The following is an 8,222-nucleotide window of genomic DNA, read 5'->3' as shown; positions in this document are numbered from 1 at the left end:
ATTTAAATCGGTGTGCTTTGGTAGGTAAAGGGCACGAAAATAAAAATGTTCTAAGACGAGTCTTGGAGCATTATGGTGGATTAATTTTGATAGCGTTGGTTAAATTATTGGGACTTTTATCGAAATATAATAATGAATGAAACGAGAGCAAATGCGTTTGGAGCCGTGCTAGTTTAAATACTTTTCGAAGCAATTATTAAATTATTTTCAGTAATGGATCCATTTTATCGAAGCTACATGTTCAGTTCAGTAGCAGCATTTTGCAAAAGTGGAAGGTATCATAAAATGTTCTGCTATAACGAACGATAGCATTAGCCATGTCTTAAAATAATAATCGTATTTTATATTCCGACACGCCTATTAAGGACGACTCTTAGCAACCTACATACGACCCCCTGTAAACTGTACTTCTTTATCGAACTACTACCACTAATTTTAAATATCTTCCATGGAAAATCCCTGTACCAGGCTGCATGCCATCGTGTACAACATAACAAGGCTATACTTTATGGTAACTGTGAGAACACTTTTAATTGCTAAATAATCATCTCAAATTTATCCTGTACAAGTTCCACCCGACCGGGAAGGCGAGGGAATGGACGAACTAGGAAAAAAGGCGGAGCAAGGGCAACAACGTTCTACCGAATGTGTGACCGCACATTCGCTTGCACACATTCTTTAGGTATTAATGTTACAGTAATTTGTTTCCACTTCGCCGTACACTGGCGTCACGCTCGAGTGCGATCCTCGGCAGCATTACGGCGCACCATGAGTCGTGGAAAAGCCTCGGCAAAGCATCATTTTCCAAGTGCAAATAAGCGCCAGGGAGCGGACAGGAGCGGGAAACGGGCACAGTGGCCAAACGTACCGTGAAAGGATAATGTAAGGAGCTTGCATAAGGCCACCCCGTAGGTCCCCCCGGTAAGTATGCCAGCATAATTTTCTTCCTGCACTGTCGGGCAGGCAAACGGAACGCGAGGGAGTATCCGCGTACCTCGAGCACACTTGGCCACAAGCTGCCTGGTATGATGGTGCCCGGTTTGGCTTTGAATTTGATGCTTGAAGAATTCATTCAAGACGTCGTTCCCGTTTCGCAACAATGTGCAAACTTTTCACAAAAGCTTCCTTCAGGTCATTTGTCGTCCAGCGGAGAAGGATAAGGGGAATGAGTTCTTTTTTTTTGTTGCTTGGAAAAGTGACCCGGGAGAGCATTGGAGGTTTGGAACGGAGTTCTGGTTGCTTCTTAACCTAACCCACTGGGCTTGTCGTTCCGGGTGCTTCACTTTCAGCAGCTGCCAGCTTCCGGCCGGTGGCACCACTAAGCCAACCGAAGTCGGCGATGATCGTTCGACTTGGGAATTTTGCGCTTCGTTTCAATTTGCTTCCTTTTTTGGCCGTCCGGGGGCTAATAGGGTGCCCAGGGTTGGACAGCTGGTTGGATGGTACCAGTGTCGATTATTTGATTCGAAGACATGGGACTATGCCCAATGCACTCCCGGTTTTCCGGTGCAATCATCAAACAGTGCAACGGTTTTTCACACATTCCAGTTCAGTTGGCCAGCTGGTTCAGTATTTCAAATAAGAATTCATCCAGTTGGTGATGAAGTGTATATTTACTTCCAAAACATTAAACCTGATTTTCTGTTAAATGAAGCCGCAATCGACGTCCTTTTTTATTGTAAATTAAATATTTTAATATCATATAAAGCATATAACAAATTACTGACGCAAATCAACAGAATAAACATTAAATAATTTTAACATTCTAAAGCATCGTACCATATATACCTTGTCTGCATCGCTCTGATTCTATTTCGTTTACTTATACTTGATGTTTACTGAAGGTACTTGCAACTGCAAAAAAACACCGTGCTACTGAACAATTTGCTCATCCGTCTCTGCGTACACCAGTCGCACCCACTTGTATCAATCGACGCACTTTTGCTGATTTATTTACCATCTTACCGGCGAGCGACCGTGAGGGAGTTTCGATTTAAAGTCCGATTCACCCCGGCGTGGCAGTAGTGCAAGATGGTAATAGGTTTCTTTTTGGACGTTTTTTTTTTCTTTTTTGTTGTACTGTAGCCTTCTAACCAACTTTACTACGGCCGCTACTGGCGCAAGATAAGCAAATCGGATTTATTTCTATTTTGGGAATGATCGCTTCCTACACGAAGCCCCCCTTAAAGACAAACGGGTCCCACATGGCCCCGTGGCATTGGGTGTGGAACGTTAGGCGTTTTCTTTTGCGTTTTTGCTCTTTAAGTTGGTACACCCAGCAAGGGTCTTTGCGGTGGTGGAAAGGGAACAATTCATTTACATGCCTTGTTTTATCGTGTAGCTTTCGGATGGAAATGTCAGTTTGATTAAAATGTTGTAACGCAGGATGAATGTTGATCTATCTTAATCGTTTCTTCTGTTAAATTTGATGCTTAAACAATTAATATTTAATATACAAATGTTTCAACATTACATGGTTTACGCCAATCATTTGTGTTAAAACGTGCGTAGCTTTTCTACGCATATAAATTGATAATCAACAAAACATTGCTCAAAGGTAATTTCAGCTGACGTTTTTAAAAAAAGCATGTGTTGAGCAAATGTAACTATCAAGGACCAAATATAGTGACGTACAGAAAAAAAATCCATCACAAAACAAAACATGAATAGCCAGACACAAACTCCTCCAGCGGTGTCGTGTATAATTTCCTCCGATTTGTCCAAAGCAGAGGAAGAAACAAACGCGCGGACATAACCTTCGCACGCTCGTACCAGCGTGGCGTAACGCTACCAAACACAGACAACAACCGACCGGTCCCGCGCATCCTACCGCGATGCAGGTTTCCGAAGCGACCAAAACGCTAAATATTTAATGCTGCCAGCAAACGGTAAGCATAAGCAGCGCAACATGCACGCACACACAAACCCTTCGGGCGCTGCAGACACACTTTCGGTGAGCGAATTTTTCCTACCGGGGGCGATCCAACCGCCTACACCGTGGCGGGTTGTAGTAGTGCTAGTGAAGGGGTGGCTGGTGGATGGTGGTGGTATTGATGGTGACGGGCCGGGTAAGCGAACCGGTCGGGGTGTCAATTATGCTTTCGACGGTACACCTTTCCAGGCCCGGCCAGGCCAGGCCAGCAGCACACATCATGGGAGAGCATTTCTTTTTGCTTTTTTTTTTCGTTTGTTTGTGATGGGCTGGAGCCATCACGATGCTGTGCTCAATCGTGCTGGATGCTGCTGAGAGATAATGCTGCGCCTCTCTTGCACACCGTACTGCTTTCTTCGCTCTCTCGCGATCATAATTTGCAAATACACTATGGGCATAACTGGTAGCATGAACGCAGTAATGCAATATTGAAGACAAAAAAAAATCAAATAAATAAATGAAAGCATTCAAAAACAAACGAATTGATACATAACCAATGGAATAAATAAAAAAATTTAAAAATAAATAAATAAATAAATAAATAAATAAATAAATAAATAAATAAATAAATAAATAAATAAATAAATAAATAAATAAATAAACAAATAAATAAATAAATAAATAAATAAATAAATAAATAAATAAATAAATAAATAAATAAATAAATAAATAAATAAATAAATAAATAAATAAATATATAAATAAATAAATAAATAAATATATTATTAAATAAAAGAGTTAATTAACAAATTAAGAAACAAGACAAATAAATGAGTATATAAACATAAAAACATAATTAAAACATTAAAATATCAGTGAAAAAATAAATACACAAATAAAAGAAGCTTAAACAACTAACGAATTCGTCCACCGGTAAAAACAGCTTATAAAATAATACAAATAAATTAAACAATAAACAGTCAACAAAATATTGCCATCTTAAAACATGTATACTGAAGATAAAATAATTTTATCTGATTTAATATTTCAAGCGCATTGAATGATTGAACTAATTTTGTATTTTCATTTGCATTATCCAGGTATATTGATTAACACTTTGAACACCTTGATTTATGATTTTCATTGTTAATTATGTTTACGTATCATTTATGTTTTACTTTGCTTTATTACTTCAAATTTCCAATAACTGATTTTTAACTTTTCTTTATCTTTCTGTTTGCATTTCCTCTTCTTTCCTGATATTACTTTCGTCATTTTATATATCCTTATTTTATTATTAAAATTGATTGGAATGATTTTGACAAATCACTCTTTCTTCACAATCGTTACATAGTCAGTTAGGCGAGAGAGGTGAGATTTCTCCCACAACATCACAACCCACCCCAAGAGACGAGAGAGAATACACGAAAAATCAACGCCAGCATAGCGACAACCGTGAGCCGTTTCGGTACGACTCAGTGAGTGAGTTTTCGTCCTGTTCGGTGGTTCGATCTGTGTTTCGCTGCGTTGGAGGATTTTGCCTTCTGGCTGCTGTAAGCATCAACCCGTCCCTACATTTCTCTACACTGGCCGACCCCGTTTCGGGTTCGGGATACACCCTTTTTTTGCTGTCCAGCAGCAAACGGTGACACGCCGTGTCACAAAACTTTGTCTTCCTACACCGAAACGTAACGGAAACGATTCGTCTTACCTACGCCACTAAGTAAATTTTGCTGTAACGCAAAGTGAAGTGACAGATTTATGCTCCAGCGTCTTCAAGTGTGTGCCACTTTGCCCGTGTGGGTGTGCGTGTGTGTTGTGAAACAAAAGAAGAATCGGAGGATTGCAAAAGGCACAGGGGCAAGAAGGCTGTTGTGTTCGTTTGTTCAAAGACGCATAAAAATTCAAAAGCATAGCAACATTGGCAAAAGGGTGTCGTACCGTAGGGAACGTTCGGGTGAGGATGAACCAAGAAAAAGGGTCTTTAAATGCCGTTCATAGAAGGGTCCGCCCGTACCACGGGCTATATTCCGAGGGTGTGCAGAATGTGGAATCTTACGCTGATCCGTACATTCTTACCCATAAAGCCATCTTACTCTTAGCTGGCGGTGTGTGAAGATGCTGTATGTGTGACAGTAGTGCTATCCGTCTTTGTGCGTGCGTGTATGTGTGTGTGGTTGTGTGTCGTGTGTAAATAAACGAATTATGTGCCACAGTAAACCGAGAACGGACACAAAACAAAGACGACAATGGAACGGCACAGCACTCGAAGCATTAAAACACAGAAACAATGATAAAACATGGATGCTGCGATTTCACGCTCTCGCGCTAGGTTTAATCGATTGCGTATTGCGTAGGAACGTTACTAGAATGTAACGCTCCTTCGATAGAAACCGATTTAATCTCTTCCCCTAAGCCCAGCGAAAGAATCGAAACGTGTTCTTCGTTTTTTTTTGTTATTTTAAACGAAACATTTCTGGTGTTTATTCGCTCGAGACACACAAACAAGTTTCTAACAAGATGCCCTCCGGCGCGGCCGGTTGTTCGCAAGCACGGCGTTGGATAATTTCCATCCGCGTATGCATCGGCGTTCCGCAGTGCCATTGACCGACCGATCAGCGAGCGGCAGGCTCGTTTCGATGGCGTGCCCTGCGACTCGGGGTAAATAAACTCAATTGAGCGCTGCCTTGCGGTGGAGACGTAATCGAGGTTCCCCTGGAGCTGGAGCGGAGTTGTTGAGGTCGAAGATTCTTCAACCATCCCTCCATCGCCCATCGGGATGGAAGATAAAGAAAATGGAAAACTCAACTCGCCATACCGCCCACCGCGATCCCCTGGTCGCCATGGCAAGAGTCTCCCTTTACATGATGTGACTTCCATTAATTGGATGTATTAATGTCAATGGAGAAAATTGAGCGGGATTGCGGATCTAGGCAAACGAGTTGAAGTGTACAGTGTGTTTGTGTGTATGTGTGTATGTGTGTATATCCGTGCCAACTGTTAGTGACCCGTTCCCTTCGGACTAACGGTTTCCTCTCTTAGGTTTAACCCTCCCCTCCTGTCGGCCCTACCCGATAAGAACCATCGAGTGGAATTGCTGCTGGACTGGTTCTGTCATTTCTGCAACTGGACCACGCCAAAGATGTCCAGAGCCAGGCCAAATCGGGACGCAACGAACTAGGAAATAACTGTGAAAATGGAATGTGTACGGTTGGAAGCACGGTCACGACGATTAGAGAAAGGCTGCTTAATCAGCCCCGCGGCTGTGACGCAGCGCAACGACAGGCAACGATAGGCGCACAGCAGATAACGCTACATGGCATGGCATAAGATGCATCTGTTTTCACGAACATAACATCACACACAGCCGACAACAACAACGTAAAACTACGAAATCTAAAACGCATTTAAACAGGCGTTGGAAGCACGAAATTAATGCGTCACCCTGCGGAGGGGAAGGATTTTGATGGTGGATGCTTAAAATGGGATTGATTTCCGCAAGAGTTTCCTCATTCTAGAGTTTCCTCATGTACACAACTGATTTCTTTACTTTCAGTAAATTTCCAGCTTTCCAGTGTCAAAAAACCGTGTGTTTGTGAGTGATTGCTAATGTGCTTACTGTCCACCAAGGCAGGCTAAACAAACGGTGAACGTGCCCAGAACTTAACAGTGACGGACAACCTCTGTTTGCAGAGATACATCTTTTTAGACAAAAGTTCCAATTTCTTATCGGTGGCATCTTTGACCGTTTTGAGTAAACGGACCAGCAGCAGAAATCAACCGAAACCCCGCACCGTAACGAAGGTAAGTGGAAAGGATGGATGTCAACGGTTTTCATCCTGCCTTTTTTGGTGCTTCTTACCTTCCTCATCGACACCCCGTGAATGGCTGATTTGGCGTCAAGATTGTCACTCGAAAGGAGGACAACTTTGTCGTACAGATTTTTGGACCCCCCGAACTAACCGATGCCCCGGTTTCGAACGGGAACACTGGTTGGGTTGTTAATAAATATAAAACAGACCGTAAAATGGATTTTACGTTCCCAAGTTCCGGGTATCCCTCCCCTTTGTTGTGAGTATGTTGATAAATGGAAAGACCTGTTTATATCTTAACACCTACTTGCATTCCGCACAAAGAGTTGTTTCACCAACCGCCCGGGGAAAAGCCGCATTAATCGGTGGCTAATTTTACGACCCCGTGTGGTACCCAATAAATTCTGTGATTATGAACTTTAACTGAAATACTTGGTCGAAAAACGTTATTTGCAGTTCATCGGTTTGCATTCGAGCCATGCCATGTTTAGACGTTTGAACCACCAACCGTGAATCCTTTTCCCCGGAATGAACTTTAAGCTTAAGTTGTTGACATGCGTCCAAAATGTCAGGGCTTTCGTCGCGGTCCTCAAGATCACCAGTGTGGCCCGGTTTTCGAACTGCACGATAGGTAGCCGTTCTGGGTGGAGAACTTATTAAAAAAAAACCCCCGGGATAAGAACGGAAAACCAGTTATTTGCCGAGCGGTTTGCTCCATATTTGGTCACAACCTTCGACGACCGGTCGATTCGATCCGGTCACTAAAACGTGCATCACCGTCACACAAACACACACACACCGCCACCGCTTTTCGCCTAGTTAACAGTCAATATTTGCGGTGCTGTGTCGTGAAACATGATGAATAGTTAATCTGGATGCAGAATCTTTAATCAAAAAGTCGTTTCCTTAGTCGGGTAGCATACGGCTTGCCGAAATCGTCCCAAGAAGGTTACAGCGATGTTCAAACGGGACCGATGTTCAATCCAGTCCGGTGCGAAGTTTCCGATCAAGATTAGAATCTTTTTCCACCGGCTTTCACTTCACTGCAGTGGGTACTCTCGGGTTGGAAGTGTTCGGCATCGATTTCGAACCGAAGTGGGATCAATATTTCGTTTTCAATTTCGCTCGCCCTGCTCGACCGTTGGGCTCAGGTTCGGTCTCGTTTGCGAAACGCGCTGGGTTTTCGTAGGGGTGGAATCGTCGTCTTGCGCCAGCCAGGACAAGAAGATTGTCCCGTGCCCCGTGGGAAGCGAAAAGGGGGAAAGCAATAAATCTGATTAGCTTTCGGAATCGAACCACTTCAAAAAACTACACCCCTTTTTGTCGATCCCTTCCCTAGCGCCGTCCTAAAGAGGACTTTAACGGAAAACCCTTTGCCGGCGTGATGGCGCTCATGAGCGATTCGATTGAACCATCGCTATGGAGTGAGGGGACTGGAGCCGATTGTACACTGCTGATAAGAGCGAACGGACGTGTGGAAGTTTGTACAACGTTCCGTGACGCTACACTCTCATGGTGGCCATTGTCCATAAAATCGA

General features: G+C 43.0%; 1 protein-coding gene across 1 annotated transcript in view; it reads left to right on the top strand.

Moving 5' to 3' along the window:
- Nucleotides 1–6,434: 6,434 nt before the first annotated feature.
- The window catches only part of LOC128300897 (ataxin-2 homolog), a 55,034-nt gene continuing 53,246 nt past the window's right edge, over nt 6,435–8,222 (top strand). The window contains exon 1 of the mRNA XM_053037145.1: nt 6,435–6,676. The gene's annotated coding sequence lies outside the window, so the exon portion shown is untranslated. The remainder of the gene's footprint in view (nt 6,677–8,222) is intronic.

This window comes from Anopheles moucheti, chromosome 3, assembly GCF_943734755.1.
Source record: "Anopheles moucheti chromosome 3, idAnoMoucSN_F20_07, whole genome shotgun sequence".
Lineage (NCBI taxonomy): Eukaryota > Metazoa > Arthropoda > Insecta > Diptera > Culicidae > Anopheles > Anopheles moucheti.
This window is presented reverse-complemented; position numbering and strand designations above follow the sequence as displayed.